This window comes from Humulus lupulus, chromosome X (assembly GCF_963169125.1).
Source record: "Humulus lupulus chromosome X, drHumLupu1.1, whole genome shotgun sequence".
Classification (NCBI taxonomy): domain Eukaryota; kingdom Viridiplantae; phylum Streptophyta; class Magnoliopsida; order Rosales; family Cannabaceae; genus Humulus; species Humulus lupulus.
In genome coordinates this window covers 237,425,137-237,446,184 of record NC_084802.1, presented here as the reverse complement: position 1 = coordinate 237,446,184, position 21,048 = coordinate 237,425,137, and positions in this window count along the sequence as shown.

The following is a 21,048-nucleotide window of genomic DNA, read 5'->3' as shown; positions in this document are numbered from 1 at the left end:
TTGTTCTTCCTATCCCTTAGGATCTGGATTCCTAGAACATAGCTTACCTCGCCCAAATCTAACATTTGGAACTTTTCAGCTATTATGCCCCAAATTTCCTAATAAGGTTTAGGACCTTGATTAAGAGGCCGGGAGGGCTATAATTGATTTATTATGTTATTAAATGATTATATTCATGTTTATGTGAATTATATTATTATATGATGATAAATGCATGCATATGGGTCCACATTTAATTATAAGGGCATTTTGGTAATTTGGCCCGTTGAGGGCGTGATTGTGTATTTTCATGCATGTGGGTGAATTATAAATAATACCACATTATATGTGGATTGGTTCGAGCCATTCGGCATGAGACGATCATGGAATGCAAGTTTTCGGTCTAGTCATAACGGGATTAAGTTCGGGGCTCGGAGTGAGTCTCGGGGTAATTTGGTGATTAGAACGTTGTCGGGAATTAAAGGGTAACGGGATATGAATTATTGGTATTTGAGAATATTGAGAATAATGGGAATTGGAGGGTGTTAATTATAATTAACGAGATAGACTGGAAATGACGATTTTACCCTTGGGAGTCTTTAAAAGCCTTTATTTGACCTAGGCGTATTTTAGTCTTTTCATCCCTAGGATTGATATAAGCCATTAGAAGGCTGTGGAATTGTAAAAACAGAGCATCATCATCCTCATCTCTTTCTCTCCCGTACATGTTCTTCTCTCCTTCTTCCTTTTGATTTTTGAGAGCCAATTTGAGGATCCAAGCTAGGAGGGCAAGGCTTGAGGGCTTAGGACCTTGGTTCAACCATTGAAGGGGGTCTAAATCAAGCTTGAGGTAAGATTACATCCATGAATTTAAGCTATACTCTTTTTTTTCAAGTAAGTTTTCAGTTGAGAATTTGAGGTGTTAGTTGTGAGAATTCATGGAAGTTTTTGTGTAAGATTGCTTGGGTTTTGATGTGGGTGTGTTGTAGATGAAGTTTAGGGATTGAATTGGATGTTTGTGTGATGTTTGGGATTGATTTGTATGCTTGGTTTTCAAGGGGGGATCGTAGGGGAGAAGACCAAAAAAGTTTCTGGTCTGCTGATGGCGCCCCAGCGCTAGGCAGGGCAGGTTTTGGGCTTCTCTGACTTTGGGGCAGCGCCCCAGTGCCACTAGGCAGCGCCCCAGCACTAGTGCAATTTCCAGCAAACATATTTTTGGGGTTTTGGATGATTTTGGGGGCTCGGGGGATGGTTCCACTACCCCGTTTGGGTGATTGAGAGTCCTGAGAGTGCGGGATGGATCCCGAGAGTGAGGTTTTAGATTATAACTAGGTGACCACTAAAGGATCAAAGGATTGATCGTTCTTAAGGGTCGTTCTTTTACTAATTCTTTCTCGAACCCGAGGTAAGAAAACTGCACCCCATATGTGACATGCATGGTTATTCGTGAGGCATGTTGAGTGCTCTATATGTGGACATTGATTGCATTGAAAATGCATAAGATACATGAGATTAGGGCATGGCATGAATGTGGATTATGAGATTGATCAGAGCTTGAGTCTCTGTAATTGTGCATGACTATAATTATGCTTTTGATTATTAAATGAGCATGCTAAATGCCTTATATCTGAATATTTGACATATGATATATGTTTGTTTGTATTACCTCATTGAGGAAGCACTAACTTATTAGCCAGGGATTGGCATTGGTGTCAGTATTGATTGTAAAGCTGTCACTTATCAGTCAAGATCAACAGTAGTACTGAGCACTGGTCGTATAGCATTGACTTATGAGTCAAGGACGGTATTAGCGTGTTCAACGCAAGCCAAAAAGATTAGATCTAATCGACATCTGCATTGAATGATTCAAATGAGCATTAATGCCGGACCGACCTCAAGTTCGATGAAAACTAAAAGTGCTTGTCTAGTCTAAGGGCTAGTTACTTAGAGCCAGAGCAGGAAAGACTAAGGTAACCTACACATCACATGGCTAGGAGGGTATGGGACCTCCGAGATGGACTTATTAGTCATCTAATTGAGATGGACTTATTAGTCATCTAATCGAGATGGACTTATCAATCATCTGACCGGGATAGACTTATCAGTCATCTAACTGGGATGGACTTATCAGTCATCTGACCGAGATGGACTTATCAGTCATCTATTTAAAGAGTGACTTATTAGTCAACTGGTCAAGGAATGACTTATTAGTCATCTTCCTCAGAGAGACTTATTAGTCATCTACCTTAGAGAGACTTATTAGTCATCTACCTCAGAGCGAGAGACTTATTAGTCATCTACTCAGAGCGCAGGACTTCACAAACATGTATTTGTACCTGCTTGCATGCATGAGTAGGGTTGTTACTGCTAGGCATGCCTATAATGATTTAGCAACATGTTATTACTTGTTCATGAGCATATTGAGTTTTCTTGCTGGGCTTCAGCTCACGGGTCCTATGTGGTGCAGGTAAAGGAAAAAGAAAGTTGGACCATCCTTGAGTTGGAGAGTTTAGGTGCGATGTGTACATATGCAGCTGCTCGACTGCCACGGCTGAGGTTTGAAGGAGAGGAACTAGGGTTAAACCCTGTTTTGCCGCTTAGATCGGCTGGTTGTAAATATTTTCTTGTAATAGACCTTTAAATTATATTTTTGGGATCCCAATGTATATAGTAAACGTTCTAGTGAAACGTTACATATTAACCAAAATTTTTAATCCCTAAATCGCTAATCATACTTTGTTACACAATTTTGTCCAGATGACTCGATTAGCGAGTTTAGCACTGTTTATAAGGCACACCGTAACGGTCCCTGGAGTTTAGGGCGTTACATCAGCTAACCATTTATTTACGTTTGACAATGTCTCTACATTGTTCCCAATGAGAAAAATGTCATCAACGTAAAGAACTAAGAAAAACACCACTTTTCCTTTGATGTATTTATACACACATGCTTCGTCGACATTCTGTTAATTGTTTCATCAAAAGTGATATTCCAAGATCTAGATGCTTGCTTTAATCCATAAATGGATTTCAGCAACTTGCACACCTTTTTATCTTCCCCTTTCTTTATGAACCCTTCTGGTTGTACCATATAGATATTTTCATCAAGATAGCCATTCAGAAATCCTGTCTTGACGTCCATTTTCCATGTCTCATAATCATTGGCAGCCCCTATGGATACGAGGATACAAATGGATTTGAGCATGGCCACAGGATAAAATGTTTCTTCATAATCAACACCTTCTCTCTGAGTGTAACCATTGGCTACAAGCCTCGCTTTGAAAGTCTCTACTTTCCCATCTACACCTATTTTCTTCTTGTATCCACTTACACCCTATAGGCCTGGCATCTTCAGGTGGATCCACAAGTTCCTAGACAAAAATGGAATACATCGACTCCATTTCTTGGTTCATGGCTTCTTGCCATTTCTCCTTTTTAGGATCATCCATTGCCTCTTTAAAGGTTAATGGATTGTCCTTGTCTGTATCAAAAACAAGGACATGTGCCTCATATGCGTAGCGAATAGGTTGTCTCATAATCCTCCCACTACGATGTTACACTTGGGTTTCTTTTCCAGGAATCATGGTTTCCTAGGTTTTTTGTTTATCATATAATGATGAAGATGATTGTGATGGAATTTTATAAGTTGTGAGTTCCTCCAATACTACCTTGCTCCGAGGTTTATAGTTATTCATATAGTCATGTTCAAGGAAGGTTGCATTTGTTGAAACAAATACGTTTTGATCCTTGGGACTATAGAAATAACCACCTCTTGTTTCTGGAGTGTAGCCAACAAAAATGTACACTTATGACCTTGAATCAAGTTTCCCTGATTTAGGTCTAAGAACATGAGCAAGACAGCCCCAAATGCGGAAATGGTGCAAACTAGGTTTGTTTCCATTCCACAGTTCCAGTGGCGTTTTGCTAATGGTCTTAGATAGGACTAAATTCAAAATGTACGTCACTGTTTGAAGTGCATATCCCCAGAATGAGAAAGGAAGTGAATAGTAGCTTAACATAGATCTAACCATGTCCAATAATGTCTTGTTTCTTCTTTCAAAAACACCACTTTTTGTGGCATTCCTGGTGTTGTGAGTTGGGATAAAATACCATGCTCTAGAAAGAAATCTTTGAATTCTAAATCCAAATATTCTCCACCTTGATCTGTTCGAAGTGTCTTTAGAGTCTTACCTAACTGCTTCTCAACCTCAACTTTGAATTCTTGAAACTTACTAAAGGTTTCAAATTTCCTAACCATTAGGTAAGTATGACCATATCTTGAGTAATCGTCAATAAAAGTGATGAAATACTCATACCCACCTCTTGCTTGTACATTGATTGGACCACAGACATTACTGTGTACAAGCTCCAAAGGTTCTTTGGCTCTATTGCCTTTCGCTGAGAAATGACGTTTCCTTCTAGACAAGATTCATAAACCAGAAGAGTTCCAACTCTTAGTTATCTAAAAGTTCAATCTTTTGTTAACCGATTTATCCTATCTAGACCTATATGACCAAGTCTAAGACCCCAAAGATATGTGTCATCCTCGTTTGAAACTTTTTTGTCTTTTGTTACCTTGCGGTTTTGCTACTTTAAATAATTCTGAATTATTGAGCGTTCGTTCATTTGGTTTGAGCATATACAGTCCGTTATTATGTTTTGCTTGACATATTTTGAAACCATTCTTTAAAATAACAATCGCATTATTACTAAAAGAAATATAAAAAAAATTGTTCATGCAACATAGATAAAGAAACTAAGTTTCTAGAAAATCCTGGAATAAAATAAACATTGTTCAAAACTAAATAATTGTTCCCCAAAATTAAACGGATTGTTCCCTTTGGTCTTGCTGAAACGAGCGCTCCACTTCCAACTCGCATGATCATCTCGCCATCTGCCAGCTCCCTTGATAACTCAAGTATCTGCATGAAAGAACAAACATGGTTAGTGGCTCCTGAATCTAAAACCTAGGATGACATATCATCTTCCACTACACAAGCTTCAAGTACAAGTAAATCATATTTACCTTTCTTTTTTCAGCTCACAGAGATACTTCTTGCAGTTTCTCTTCCAGTGACCTTCAACTCCACAGTGGAAACATTTTCCTTTTGGTTCTTTCTTCTTGGAGTTGTTGTCAATTTTGTTCTCCTTGGCTTTTGGTGCCTTCTTGCCTTTATTGGATTTTTGCCCTTTCCCTTGTCCTTATTATTGTTCTTCTTTCTCTTCTTGGATTTTACCTCATAGTTTGAAGATATCTCCTCTACCACATTTGCTTCAGTCTCTTTAGTGATGGATTTGTTAAGAGACTCAAATGTCTGTAGTTCATTCAACAACTGGGTCATGTTGAATTCCAACTTATTCATAATATAGTTGGCGGTGAATGCAGAAAATGCAAGAGTGAATGATTCTACGATGATGCTTACTTGTGTATGCTCATCAATGATGGCCCCATGTATTTCTGCTTCATGCATCACATTAATCATGTGTGAAACATGTTCACGTACAGAAACACCTTTCTTCATCTTAGTAGTCATGTAGGTTCTAGCAGCCTCATGTCTACTTTGATCAGATTGCTGCCCAAACATGGCCTGCAGAGAATCCATTATCTCAAATGCAGTTTCCATGGTTTCATGCTTTGTTCTCAGAACATCATTCATGCTCACAAGCATTTAACACTTTGCCTTATTATTGGATTGAATTCAGGCATCATACTTGTCCCGAAAATTCTTCGGGGCAGTGGCAGCGAGCTCTTCAGGACATTTCTTAGTCATGACAAATTTGTGGTTCTCATAGATTAACATAAGATTTAGATTTGATTCCCATCTTATAAAATTATCACCATTAAGTTTTTCAAGTGATAGTAAAGCGCGCGGTTATTGGATTGCTACCGTTCGATATTACTGAAATAAATAAAAAATAATAATATTATCATTTGAAAAAATATCAATACTTTCGAAAGCAACATGATGCATGAATGAAATTATTAAAACACATAAATTAACATTTACTTTTCCACGATAAAACTACCCAACAAAAAAAGTGCCGCCTTAGGGTCGGTCAAGTTAAATTCAGATAGCTTATAAGACAATCTTATCTTTATAATTTAAAACTTAAAATAACTCTTTATCTTCTCTTTTAAATATAAAGTACCGCTGGTTTGGTCAAGATGTAATTATCCACCGCAAAAGCTTAATTTCATCTTTGTAAGTGTAACCCATTATTTCATATTTCATGACTTAACTTAGAGAGTGCCGCCTTAGGGTCGGTCAAGCCTAAAATACATCACTTCCTCCTTTCTTCATAAGAAGCCATCATTGGTATTGATATGTCTAGAAACCTTCCTTAGGGGAATGGAAAAAAGGCACCTCGAGGCCCTATTCATATCTCAAGGCGTTGTACTAATAATGGAGACCATATGTCACATTGAGATGTTCACCTTCTCCCACTTACTATTTAAGATTAAATATGTTTTATAAAACTAATCAATTAATTCTAAATTAATTACTAGTTTATTAATAACCCTATGAATGTAATTAATTACAAAAAATATAATTATAAAGAGCCTGTTTCTATAATTAATGTGATCTAAATAATTACCCATTACATTCATCTAACTTTACTAAAACGCTTTTTACATAAAGTTGGTTATCTTAAACTCCTATAAAAAACTATTGCCTTTATTATGATGTGAGTTACCAAGTTTTAACTAATTTAATACTTAGTAGTTTACATGCAATTGATTTCACCTGTAATGCTCCGAATTTCCTAATAAGGGTTAGGACCTTGATTAGGAGGCCGGGATGGCCATAATTGATTTATGATGCTATTTAATGATCATATGCATGTTTATGTGAATTATATTATTATATGATGATAAATGCATGCATATGGGTGTATCTATAATTATATGGGCATTTTGGTAATTTGGCCTGCTGAGGGCATATTTGTATATTTGGGTGCATATTGTAATTTGTGAATGAGATTTCATTATTATGGAGATATATTCGAGCTATTCGGCATGAGACGATCTTATATTATGAGTAGCGGTTTTGTCATAACAGGGTCGATTATTGGGTAATAAGAATGTTTATTTGATGATAAATTGGGAGTATTTGGGGCCAGGAGGAAATTCTGGAAGTGTTGACTATAATGTCCCCGGGGGTGTTTTCGGGACCTCGAGCACTAGGTTTTATTTGAGGTTACTTAAGCTTGAAGTAGCTTGTCAGATAGAACGTACGTTAGAAAACATTTCCTCTCTCCTTCGTTAGCTCATTTTACCGTTCGAAGCCTTTTTGAAGAAATCTCGAGTTCTAGGAGTCAGAATCAAGCAAGGATCGAGGCATAGCGATCCTAGGAAAGATTAGAAGCTTCTTAATCGAAGGATTCGATGGAAAACAACCCAATCGAAGGTAATCTAAGTTTAAGTTTTGAGTTTTTAGAGTTTATAAGCTTTGAATTGGATTTTGTGAATCGTTGAATTTTTGGTTCGATTGAGCTTTGGGTTTTGATTGTTTTGGACCATTGGGAAGCTTGGGAACTTTGATTTGATGATTTGGTAATGTTTAGGTATGATTTTGGAGGCTTTGGGATGTTGAAAATCGTGTTTGGGGATGGCTCTGGGTTGGGGGCCGCGACCCTGTTCTTGAGCGCCGCGACCCTAGTTCGAAAAAGCAGGTGGAGCAGTTTTGTGCTTGCTGGGTGCTGCGGCCCTTGGTGTTGGGCACCGTGGCCCTTGCTTCTGGAGTGGCTGGGGGCCACGGCCTAAGGTGCTAGGGCCGCAGCCCTTGAGCAGGGTTGAGCCTGTTTGTGCGTTTTGACCCCAAGATCTTAGTTTTAGGCCTCGGGATCGTTCCGACTACCCAGATTAGTGGGGATTGATGTCCCGAAGGCTAGATCTTGGTTTGGGAACCCTTGATTATCATTTTATTGATGGTGTCCCGTATTTGGTTATGACTAGGTGATTGCTAAAGGGCTAAAAGTTGATCGTTCTCAAGGGTCGTTCGTTTATTCATTCTAGCTCAAATCTGAGGTAAGAAAACTGCACCCTGTGTATATGTGACATGCATGGTTATTATTGATGCATGTTGGGTTATTAAATGTGGCATGCATGATTATTGTTAAGGCATGTCAAGTGGTTAAATATGATGCATATGATGAACGAGAAACATGTGATTAGGACATGCTTTGTATATTGAGTATGATATTATTCAGAGATTGAGCCTCTGTGTTTATGCATGATCCTAATTGTGCTAGTATTTGTTAAGTAAGCATGCTGAATTCCTTGTATTCAGATATTGGATATGTGATATATGTTTGGTGGCATTGCTTACTTGTATATGGCATTGACTAGTCAGGGATACTGACCTAAGAGTCAGAAATGGCATAGTGTCATGAACGCAGGGCCAAATGAAGATTAGATCTAATCGATATCAGCATTGAATGGCTCTAAGGCATTAATGCTGGACCGACCCTAAGGTCAATCAACTTATAAGCGCTTGCCTAGTCTAAAACTAGTTACTAGAGCCAGGGCCTAAGGTCCAGGTGACTGTTTGTCACATGGCTAGGGAACGATGTTCCAAGGTTATGACTTTATGGTCATGAGGAAGGTTATGTTGGTGACTAGTCACCATGCACCTATCCTGTTTGAACTAATAAAAGTTCACTTGTCTGTTAAGCCCCGGTGACCCTATAATCACAAGGCTAAAGGGAGCTATACCCAACTCAGTGACTTTTGCGACTGTCACCTATTTGTTTGGACTGAAAGTCCTGGATGATTATTATGATCATTGGTTGATGTGTTATACTCAACATACGTTTCTATATTGGGCTAAAAGCCCTGGATGATTATAATGGTCATTGGCTGATGTGTTATACTCAACATTACGTGGATCTATTGCTTGCTGGAATAGGGCTATATCTGCTAGGCGTGTGCCTTATGATCTGATGACATGTTATAACTGTTCATGAGCATATTAAGTTTTCTTGCTGAGCTTCGGCTCACGGGTGCTATGTGGTGCAGGTAAAGGCAAAAGAAAGCCGGACCATCCTTGAGTTGGAGGGCTTAGGTGATGATGTGTACATATGCAGCTGCTCGACCACCACGGCCGAGGTTTGAAGAGGAACTAGGGTTAAACCCTGTTTTGCCGCTTAGATCGACCTGTTGTAAATATTTTCTTGTAGTAGACTCTGAAATTATATTTTGGGATCCTAATGTATATACTAAACGTTCTAATGAAACGTTATATCTTAACCAAAATTTTTATTCCCTAAACTGCTAATCATACTTAGTTACACGATTTTGGCCAAATGACTCGATTAGCGAGTTTAGCACTGTTTACAAGGCACACCGTAACGGTCCCTGGAGTTAGGGCGTTACATCACCAAAAATAATTCATATAAACAAATAGGACAATCCTAGATAATCATGTTTCTAAAAGATGCATGATTAATGAGAAACTGTGTGGGATTTCATGAATGACATGTAATTGACTAATGCATGATCATGTTATGAATCAAACATCAATGAAAAATTATTTAAATAAATACAATAAATAAATAAACAATAAATGATGAACCGAGTACTAATAAGTATTTCTAAGATTTACAACCCTTTGAAAAAATTAGAAATATAATTGCAATCTAAGCCTATGTAGCTTTCAAGACTCTCCAAGAATGCTCCTCCTCTCCTTTAGACTTTCTTGCTAATATTTAGGAACTTTGTTTTTGCCCAACTTATTAATTAGAAACAAATTTTCTAATTAATTTATTTAATTAATACTAAATTTTAATTAAATACCTATTTTTGTCATCTTTTTAATTTAGTTGAATTTAAATAATTAAAGTATCAAATTAACATAATTATTTAAACTTAAGACATTAAAACATCTTAACCAACTAAAAGATATTTTATTTTCTAATAAAATAAAATAAGATAATCAAACTTTTAAATTCAAATAATTTAAAATTAATTAAATAAAAGATATTTTTTAACAACTTATGAATTAGGGTTTTGGGCACCAAAATGGTGCCCTAAGGCCGGTGGCACAAGGAGCCAAAGGCTTGGGATGGGCGGCAGGCTGGCGTGCAATGGCTCAGCCAGGGGCCTGACACACGGGCCTGGCACACACAGAGGCAGGCGGATGCACGAGCGCATGGGTGCTGGGTGCATGCTGGGAGCCACGGGGCTGCATGCTGGGAGCTGCGGGGCTGCACGCTGGGAGCCGTAGGGCTGGGGTGTGTTTGGCGTGCGTGGCAGTAGGTGGAGGCTCAGGCCTTGTCATGCGTGAGGTTGAGCAGGGCCTCGGGTCGTGTGCCTCTTAGGTGCATGGATAGGGTTCCTCTTGTTTTTCTTTGTGTACAGATTTTTCAATTTAAATTTCAAGAAATAAAATTACAAAAAATTCTATGCCCTTTATGGCTTACACAAGATCTAGAAAAATAATAAAATTCCTAACCCAATAGCACCATATAATTAACGATCCATCATTCAACCATACATTCAAAAAAATAAATACATCCATTCAATATACATATCAACATACATATAACAAATGCAAGAAACCCACACAGAATTTAATATATATATATATGTATAAACTGCTCTGGTACCAATTTTTGATATTAAATGATCAAATCTGTAGCGCACCAATTTTTTTTTATTTATTAAATTTTGTACTTTATTTTATTTAATTGTTAAGTGTTGTGATATTTTTTATTTATTTGTTTAAATTAATAGTTAGAATTGTTTGGTAGAATTTTATGGATTTAATTGTTGATTGTTTATTTATTTATAATTTGTGAATAATTGAGTTTTGGTTGAATGCATCAAGTTGCATGGTAGGTAGTGATGCACCCTAGTGATTGAGTGTGTGCGTGTGCATGGTTGCATGGTGCACTTGTATAAAATTTTCTACACACTTTATTGTTTCCTTTTATTAGATTTATTTTGTTTATTTAATTAAAAAAAATAAAAGAAAGGGAAAGGAAGAGGGTGGACATGTGAAGCATGGTGGGAAAGGAGGGATTATATAACCATTTTTTATTTGGGTGATTTTTAGCTACAAAGGGAAGAGGAATTGTCATCTTTATGCACTCTTTATTTTCCCCTTAATTAATAAAAATCAAATAAAAACAAAATAAAAGAAAATAAGCAAGAAGAGGAAACTTACATTTTTCTTTCATTAGGCTATTTTGGGCTAGGTTAGAATAAAGAGGGAAGGAAAGAAGAGAAGATCATTTTTGCTCCTTGGGAACAACGGCTAGAGAGAGAGAGAGAAGCTGCCGAATTCTAGAGAGAGAAGGATGAGGAAAAATGTGAAGAAGGAGAGAAGGAGAGAAAGAAAAAGGAGAAGAGGAAGAAGGGCATTCGAAGTCTCTAAGGTATGGGTTCGGGTTGCGATTTTCTTTTTCTCTTCTTCTTGGTTCTAAGTTTAATGGAAGTTCTTGGTAATGTTAGGTTCTAATCTCACAAGAGAATAGGGATTGGGGTTTAGGGTTTTAGCCTACAGGGGTAAGAGTGCTTTGATTTACTAATGTTGATCTATTTGGGATTTTTGGTTTGTTTGGTCTAATGAGTTGGTGGTGATAGTACGGTGTTGGAGGCTAGCAAATAAGCGGGTGACCATAACTTGTTTTTTTGAGTTATTTGATTTCTATCAAAGGAGGTAATGGAACCTCTATCCTTGATTTGGTTCTTATTATTGTAACATATATATATATATATACATACTCATGGTATGTGTGTATTGGATTGATTGTTGATGTATGGTGTTATGTCAATCTCTTGTTATGAATATTTGTTTTGATCTTAAAATCATAAGCATGGTGGTGTTGATGTTATGATGTCTAAGGTCTTTCCTATGATTTGATACTAAGTTTGGTTTGGCTTATAGGTTCTATGTGTAAGCATGCAAGAGTTTTGATTATTTTGGCTTGTAGAGTTTCGGCCTAGGGGTGATTACTCAAGTATGTTAAATCATCTTTATGTGTTCATGTCAAATGTAATCCTAGAAACATGATAGGTTGTTCGCAAGATTTTAAATGGTTTCCCTTAAAAGATGTTAATATATACATGCTAGGTTTCATGTGAAAGTAAATGAGGATTTTGTATTTTTATGTTAATGTTCTAGAGGGTTTCGACCTAGGGGGATTTATTGATGCATGATGGTTAATTTGTTGTGTCACCTACACTTCTTAGAAACATATTATGATAATTTGGAAAATGAAAGAAATTGTCTTAAATCTTGTATAGATTTGTATTAGTAATACATGAAAAATTCATATTTGAGTTTTTGAAAGCATGAGTTTGAAATGAATTTGATGATGAACATTGGTTGCTGATTTTGTGTATAAAGGATATGAAACATGATGAAAATAATGATTTGCATGAATAAATATTTTTGCAAGTGCTATGATGATTTTTTATGAAATTAAAAGGGTATTTTAATTTACATTAAAATGATATTTTTACTCAAATAAATACATACAGCTTTCTTTTTATATTTTTAGAGAAAATATGAGTTTTAATTCCAAGATGGTGATTTTTGAAGGTTTATTTTGTTGCTGGAATTTTTTGTAAAAATTATGAAGAGTCTTTTAAGTGAAAGAAAGTCTATGTGTTTGTTGAAATAATATAATACCCTAAACTATATAAATATTAAAAATAATATTTTAAATGTAACATTGAATGTTCACATTTCAATGAGTATAATTTTCCTTTAATTAATTAAGAAAAATGTTGAGATTGAATTCACTTGTGAGATTTTAAATAAATTAAATGGTGGCAGAAAGTTTAGTTTAATAAATTAAAATATATTTATTTGATTATTACATATAAATTTTTACTACATAAAATTAAGTCTTAAATAATACAAGCAAATTATATTTTTCTCACATCAATTTTGTAATTTTATTAATTTAAATAAAAATTGTTATTTTTGTAAAGGATGCATGATATATATAAGTAACTTAGATAGTTCAAGCTTTTGTTATTTTCTATACAATTTAAAAATAATAAATGGATTTAGTATATATTTTTTTAAATGACTTAAATAATTTTTATGAAATAAAAATAATGTCTTAAGAGGTTTAATCAACTTAAGGATTTAAAAGAAATAAATAATGGTGAGAAATTATTTTGCTAAATCCTTATTTTGAAAATGATAGAAATAAGCGCGTAGAAATTATCGTTTTTAACATTACTTTTTAACAACGTTCCCACATACGCATGTTGCATGCAAATGCACTTTCACGTTAAAAAATATGTCTAATATTTAACCCTATGATTTTTACTTGAAAACCATGCATATATAATAGGTAAAAGTTGCATTATTGTTTTGGTGACTTTATATGTAAAATGAGCATGTTTGGAAAATATGTGTAGATTTCACTAAGTGGCTATATGAGTTGGGCACAAGAAAGTCTTATGTGATGCTAAAGAATGCTATTTGATTATGGTTATAGGCTCGTTGTGAAGTTTGTTAATTTTTTATTTGCTTTGACCTGAGGTAAGAAAATTAGATAGAATTTTTGTTTATTTATGCTATGAACGGTAAGATTGGTTTGAATGAAGAAAGATGCTATGTATGATGATATACCTTGTGATATGAAGTATGAAATGCTGTTGTTAATTGATATGGTGAAATTTGATGAATCATGTATATCCTTTTTGTGTTGATGCTACTGGATTGCATGTATGTCTGTATGTTGTATAATATGTAAATGGTTGTTAGCGTGTTGAACGCGACACAACAAATAGGTTACTAAGGATCTAAGACTTAACCCGAGTTACTAAGGATATAAAGACGTGACTCATAGGGCGGACACGCCGAGGTTATTCAAGGACCAGAGCCTCCTGTTTACCTCAAGATGTCACATGGACAAGATAGGGGGTCATGTTCACAAAAATATGATGATAATGTTTATGATGATAATGCTTATGGTGATGATGTTTGAATATGTTTATGATATATGATGCATGATAACGAGGTATGATGATGATGTTAGTGCAATGTGTAACGATGTATGTATATGACGTTGTAGGAGTCTTACAATAAGATTATGTTGTGTTGTGTTTTTCTTGTTTGTTATTTGTACTTCCTTACTAGGCTTTTAGCTCACCCCCTTACTTTTCCTTCCAGGTAGCAAATATGGTTTCTCATTGGCATGCGCGGTGATGTGGGGAGTTCCAACGTCAGGGCGTGTATGGTGTGGGGGTATCCTGTGGGCGAACAAACGATCAGCTTAAAACGCCAAAATTTAAAGGACGTTGTTATGTTTTATTTTGATTTCCAAACTTGTCAGTGGGACTTGAACTATATTTATTTTGTAAAAACGTTGCATGAGAACTTTTATTTTATTTTAAACTATCGAGCCCAACTTGCATGTTTTAGCAATGCCCCACTGAAATTTTCATATAATAAGTGGTTTTCTCATATAAGTTTATGAGCATGAAGATGTTTTACAAAGTATTAGTTTATGGCGTTTTACAAATGGTATCAGAGACGGTCGTGCATGTTTCCAAAGACCCTCCCCATACACGCTAAATATGGGAAAATCTCACCTCACCACATCGTAAGTATTTGTTTTATGGGCTATTACTTGTTTCTGTTTTATTTAATTTTATAGTTTTGTTACTGTAGTATAGTAAGATTCCTATTGTTATAAACACTACTAAGAAATAGCTACTTAAGGAAATCCATGCAATACCCAAGGTCCAGCTTGAGGAGGACCCCTACGATTGGAGAATTGTGGTGTTGAAAACAATTGCGGTGGTTTGTGATCGCATTCAAGGAATCATGAACAAAAGATGAGCCTTACTATGGCCTAGAAGCAATATTGGGTGTTAAGGGAAGCACTGTCGGTATACTCCGAGGCCCTTCTTTAGTTAGACGTAGCATGGCACGACGTCATTCAGGATGACTTGGACTTTAGCACCATAAAGTACTTGATCTATGATCTTATGGGCAACTACGAATTTAATCGTGAGGAGCTGGTTTTGGTAAAGACGAACAACGGAGAGATGGAGGAGCGATATGATAGGGTACACGATTTGGAAGGAGCCATGTCATGTCGGGAAGTGGTTCATGCCATACCACAAGTGACCACTAGGATGAGGGCGATGGTGAGCGCCCCCAACTACTTCCACATCTCAGAGGACGTCTTCGACTACAACTCAGGAGACGAGTCCATAATTGAGGACTAGAGTCTATCGCGTAGATCGTTCCATGAAACGTTAATGAATAAGATGGGATTTTTTTTTAAAAAACCCTAAGGATTTATGTTTTTGGACATTGAATACTTTATTAGTTGTTTGAATTTTGGAATAATTTTGAACACACTTTGAATGCTATGGTTTAATATTTTTCCTCTTGCAAACTCTAAATGGTGTGGATTTGGAATGTATGATTTTCCCAAATATTTATCAAACCATTTTGTGAATTATCCTCTCTTATGATTTTCTTTTGGTGCCTTAAAATCTCATAATGTCAACAAGAGGACAAGGAGGCCGAGGAAAGGGTGTCTCCATAAGGTCTAAGGCCATGACAACTCCTGATGTAGGAATGCCATCAGTCCAACCTGCAGCCTCAGCTGCACCAACTGTGGATCTGGTCGTAGAGGTAGCAAGATTAAGGGAACAATTAAGGCTGAGAGATGAAGAATTAGCACATGCTAGGCAAGTTCCCCAGATGCCCCAAGTGCCTCAAGTACCAGTGGCGCAGCCTCGGCCACCAACACCACTACCTATGACTTATGGGTTCAAGCTGGTGTATGAACGTTTCAAAAAGCAAGCCCCAACAACCTTTGAAGGAAAAGCTGATCCCATGGTGGTAGAAGATTGGTTAAGATCAGTCGAGGCTATCTTCGATCATATGGAGTTAAATGATCGCCGGAGAATCTCATGTGTAGCCCGCTTGCTTAACTTGGATGTGCGAATATGGTGGGATGTGATTAAATAGACTCAAGATCTGAATACCATGACTTGGGTAGAATTCGTGTAGGCTTTTAGCAAGAAGTATTACAGTGCGGCCGTGTTGGAAACCAAAGTAGATGAGTTTGTGACTTTGGTTCAGGGAAATTTATCTGTCACTGATTATGCACAGAAGTTTGATAGGTTGGCAAAATTCACTCCTGAAGTTGAACCAACTGAAGCTCTGTGAGCCCAAAGGTTCATGAGGGGACTCAGGCCTATGATTGCTAAGGACGTTAAGATGACCAGTACTGAAGTGGTCAGTTATGCCAAAGTACTAGATAGGGCATTTGAGGCAGTATACTTGGAGGAACGAATATGGAAGGACAATGCTGCTAGAAGAGAGGCCCACCAAAACAAAGGCTTCAATGAGGGAAACATGAAAAAAGCTAATGAAGGGCAGAATAGTGGCACTGATAAGAGACCCCCGGCCACGAATAATATCAGTCACAACACTCAGAACCACCCTAACAACAACAACAGTTGCTATAATGATTGGAACCGTGGGAATCACCAAAGCAACAGAGTACATCATCCTTGTAATGTCCCAAATTTCCTAATAAGGCTTAGGGCCTTAATTAGGGGGCTAGGATGGCAAATCTTGGAATTATACGATTATGTGATATTTATATGTATCATTATGTTATTATGTGAGTTATATTATAATATAACTAGATATGCATGTTTAGGTGTATTAAATATGCATGTGGGCCCATTTCTGTTCAATTGGGCAATTTTCATATTTTGGACATTTTGGGCATATTTGGCATATATGTGATATGTGTGTGGTGCTTCATTATTATTTGGTTATGCTAAGGTTACTCAGCACGAGACGATCCTAGGAAGCAAGCTAGTGGGAAAGTCACAACATGATTTATACTTGACTCGGAGTGAGTCAAGGGGTATTTAGCACATTACTGGGATATTGGGTAATGGGAATAAATATTTGATGATAAATTAGGAGTAAGTGAGATCAGGGGGAAATTCTGGGAGTTTTGACTATTTTACTCCTGAGGGAATTTTTGGGACCCCGAGCATTAGGATTTGCTTGAGGTTACTTAAGCTTGAAGTAACCTATCAGAATAATAAAAGAACATTCATAACGTTCTCTCTCCCTCAAAGTTCCATTTTTGACATACGATCGCATTTTCAAAGAAAACTTGAGTTTTAGGACTCGGATTCAAGTAAGGATCGAGGCATAGCGATTCTAGGGAAGATTAGAAGCTTATTAGCCGGAGGATTTAGCTGGGAAACAACTCACTCAGAGGTAATTCAAGTTTTAGTTCTAAGTTTTTAAAGTTTTTAAGCTTGGAAAGGATTTTGTGTTTTGATGAGTTTTTTATTTGATTGAGGCTTGGGTTTTGTTGGTTTTGGATCATGGGGATGTTTGAGAACTTTGATTTTGGGATTTGGATATGTTTGGGTAGGATTTTAGAAGGTTTTTAAATGGAGAAAATGAGGGTTTTTGGTTGGGTTCGTGGTTGGGCTGCGACCTTGTTCTTGGGCGCCGTGGCCCAGCTTGAAGAAGGAGGAGGCTGGCTGATTTGCAGGTAGGGTTGCGACATTGTGTTGAAGCGCCGCGTAGCAAGGTGCAGTCAGAGAAGAGGTTGGATTCTGTCTGGAGGCGGCCCACGGCATAGGGTTTGGAGGGCCGCGACGCTTAAGGGAAATTTTGCCCAAATTTGGTTTTTAGTCGTGGAAACTTAACTCTAAGGGCCTGGGATTGATCCTACTACCCAGTTGAGTGGGATTTGACGTCTTAGAGGCTTGGGTTGGGTTCAGAAGTATTTATTTACTCATTTCTATGAGGTTTTATATTATGGTTGTGACCAGGTTATCGCTAGGGGCTTGGAAACAGGATCATGCTTGTGGCTCGTTTATTGGTAACCTGTGCTTGGACCAAAGGTAAGAAAACTGCACCCAGTTTTTAATGCATGTAATGCATAAGATGGATGTGATTAGGGCATGACATAGATCCTGAATATGGAATTAATCAGAGCTTGAGTCTTTGTAATTGTGCATGATCATAAATATGCTAGTGATTGTTTAGTAAGCATGCTGAATGCCCTACATTTGGATGTTTGACATATGATATAAGCCTGGTTGCATTGCTTACTTGTGAATGGAACTAACCTATGAGTCAGGAATCAACAATGGTGTCAGTATTGACTATGAAGCTGGGACTTACTAGTCAAGTTTGGCAGTAGTACTGAGCACTGGTCGTATTGTATTGGCTTATGAGTCAAGAATGGTATTAGCGTGTTTAACGCAAGCCGAAAAGATTAGATCTAATCAACATAAGAATTATCATCATAAGCATGAAATGCTTGATCGACCTTAAGTTCGATGAAAAACAAAAGCACTTTTCTAGTCTAAAGGCTAGTTATTTAGAGCGAGAGCCAAAAGGCTAAGGTGACCTACACGTCACATGGCTTGGAGGGTATGGGACCTTAGAGATCAACTTATCAGTCATCTACATAGAGATAGACTTATCAGTCATCTATACAGAGAAAGACTTATCAGTCATCTACACAGAGAAAGACTTATCAGTCATCTTTTTTGAGAGTGACTCATTAGTCACCTACACAAAGTGTGACTCATTAGTCACCCATCCGAAGTGTGAATCATTAGTCACCTATCCGAAGTGTGAATCATTAGTCACCTATCCAAAGTGTGACTCATTAGTCACCTATTCAGAGTGTGACTAATTAGTCGCCTAATTAGAGAGACTTATTAGTCATTTAATTCAGAGTGATTTATTAGTCATCTACCATAGAGCGAGAGACTTATTAGTCATCTACTTAGAGAACAGGACTCCACAAACATTTATTTGTACTTGTTTGCATGCATGAGTAGGGTTATTACTGCTAGGCATGCCTATTATGACTTAGTTACATGTTATTACTTGTTCACGAGCATATAGAGTTTTCTTGTTGATCTTCGGCTCACGGGTGCTATGTGGTGCAGGTAAAGGCAAAAGAAAGCTGGACCATCCTTGATTTGGAGAGCTTAGGTGATGATGTGTACATATTCAGCTGCTCGGCTGCCACGGCCGAGGGTTTAAAGAGGAACTATGGATGTTGACCCAGGATTTGGCCAACTGACACGGAGTCAGAATATGCTTGATATGAATGAATGTGTAGAGAAGAACGTAATGACAAAAAGTAATAACGACACGATATTTTTATAGTGGTTCGGCCCCAGGATCTGGTAATAACCTACGTCCACTTAGACTGTTATTGATATGAGAACCAAAGGAGTGATCAAAGAACAAGGGTTCAATGAGTTTCACTAACCTCTCAAGAACAATACAATATTACTAGGAGAATTACTATAGTCTCAAATGATTCAAAAGCCAAAATTCCCTCCCTTGAGCTATCTTTTGCTATTTATAGGCTCAAGGGGGATTACAAAAGATTGTTATAGATATTCTTTCCTGAATAATCGGATACTCAGGAGATTGTGTGAGTTAAATTCAGGATTTACAAAGATCTTCACAGTAATGTTGCTTTGTATGCGGAACCATCGACCAGACTGGTCGCAGGTAAGACTGGGCTGCTTACTGCTTCTAATGCGTCTTTTGGTCGATACTCTAGCAGAGCCTTTCCAAGTGTCAGCCACGTGTCCAGGGATCACTTGCCACGTCATCAATGCTAATTTTTTGGATAACATTTGCCCCCCAAGTTTATTTATCACGAGTAATAAATAAACTTTTGAATGAACGACTCTTCGGTAACCCCGCCTTACGTGTCAGAACCCTTCGTGTGTTCTTGGAAAAAGTAACCTACTTCTGTCTAATCACGTCTTTTCGGTTCCCCAGAAATGATTCGACGGCCATTCCGCTTCCCCATACTTCGAAAAAGGGAAACTGATGATTACACCTTTTTAATGCCACAGACAAACTTATATAATACCTTCAAAATCTTCCTTTTCTTTTTACGCATGCCATTGTCTTCACAAGAAACCCTAAAAACCAGAGTTTTAAACTTCTTCGGAGACCGTTCTTCTGTATTTCCACGACTCAGTCCGAGAGTTCCCTGATCTCCGAAGGCTCTTTTTCCATCTCCACGATCATTTTCTTGGTAAGTTTTCGAATTCTTATGCTTCAAATTTTCGTGTTGCATGCTTCTGTATGTTGACTGTTTGAGTCCATATGCTTCTGGTTTGAGATGCTTGTGAGTAGAATGTTTTGTAGGCAAAAAAAGGGTTACGAGTTAGTTTAATAGTCAGGATCATACTTTTAGGACGTAAGATCGAAGTAAAAATTCGATCTTTAGGCTAGTTGGAAAATAGGTTTTTCCCACCCTAAGGGGAGTTGAAAAAGCTTTTTTGAAAAACTTTTTACTTTCACCCTTTGATCCGTCTTTCAAACTGTTCGTATGGAACACTTAGCTTTTTGTTAGAATGCTGTTGTATAAAAGCTTGTCTTTTATACTCGACCATCGTTATTCTAAAAAGCTTTTAAAAATTCTTTATCCTCACCTCCCCATTCTTCTGTTTGCAGACATTGATGCCAGATTTGTGGGGAGGTGAACGGCCCATCGACGACGACCTTCTCGTCCAGCTGCTCGAGGGCGAAGAACAACCGGTCGACCGAGTTCACGAGATTCCCTTCTCACGATCCTCTACTAGACCTCATCCTTCTCCTCCTCAAATGGCCCGTTCCAAATCCGTAGGCAAGAAAAGGCCTGAGTCTGAAAACAGTCCAAACCTTCCTGCCCATCCTGATTCGCAGGCTAGGGTTCCCTCGACCAGTGGTCGAGAAAATCCTGCTCCTGACCCTAATATCCAAACCAGGGCCCGCCCTCGCCATCAGAATCTGCCTGATGTCGAGTGGTATACTTCCCCGACCAGCTCAGTGACCCTTCGGATGGTTGCTAATTACTTCAAGAAATACCCGCTTACAGGGGTTTCCATTACAATTCCTGCCGCAAACCAAAGGGCTAACCTCCCTGGGGGCATATATAGTGCCTGGTCTCGGTATCACTTAGAGGCGGGGGCTTACCTCCCTCTACATCGTTTTTATGAGGGGGTGGCCAATTATTTCGGTGTCACCCCCTTCCAAATTACTCCAAATGGATATAGAATGCTGGCCGCACTCT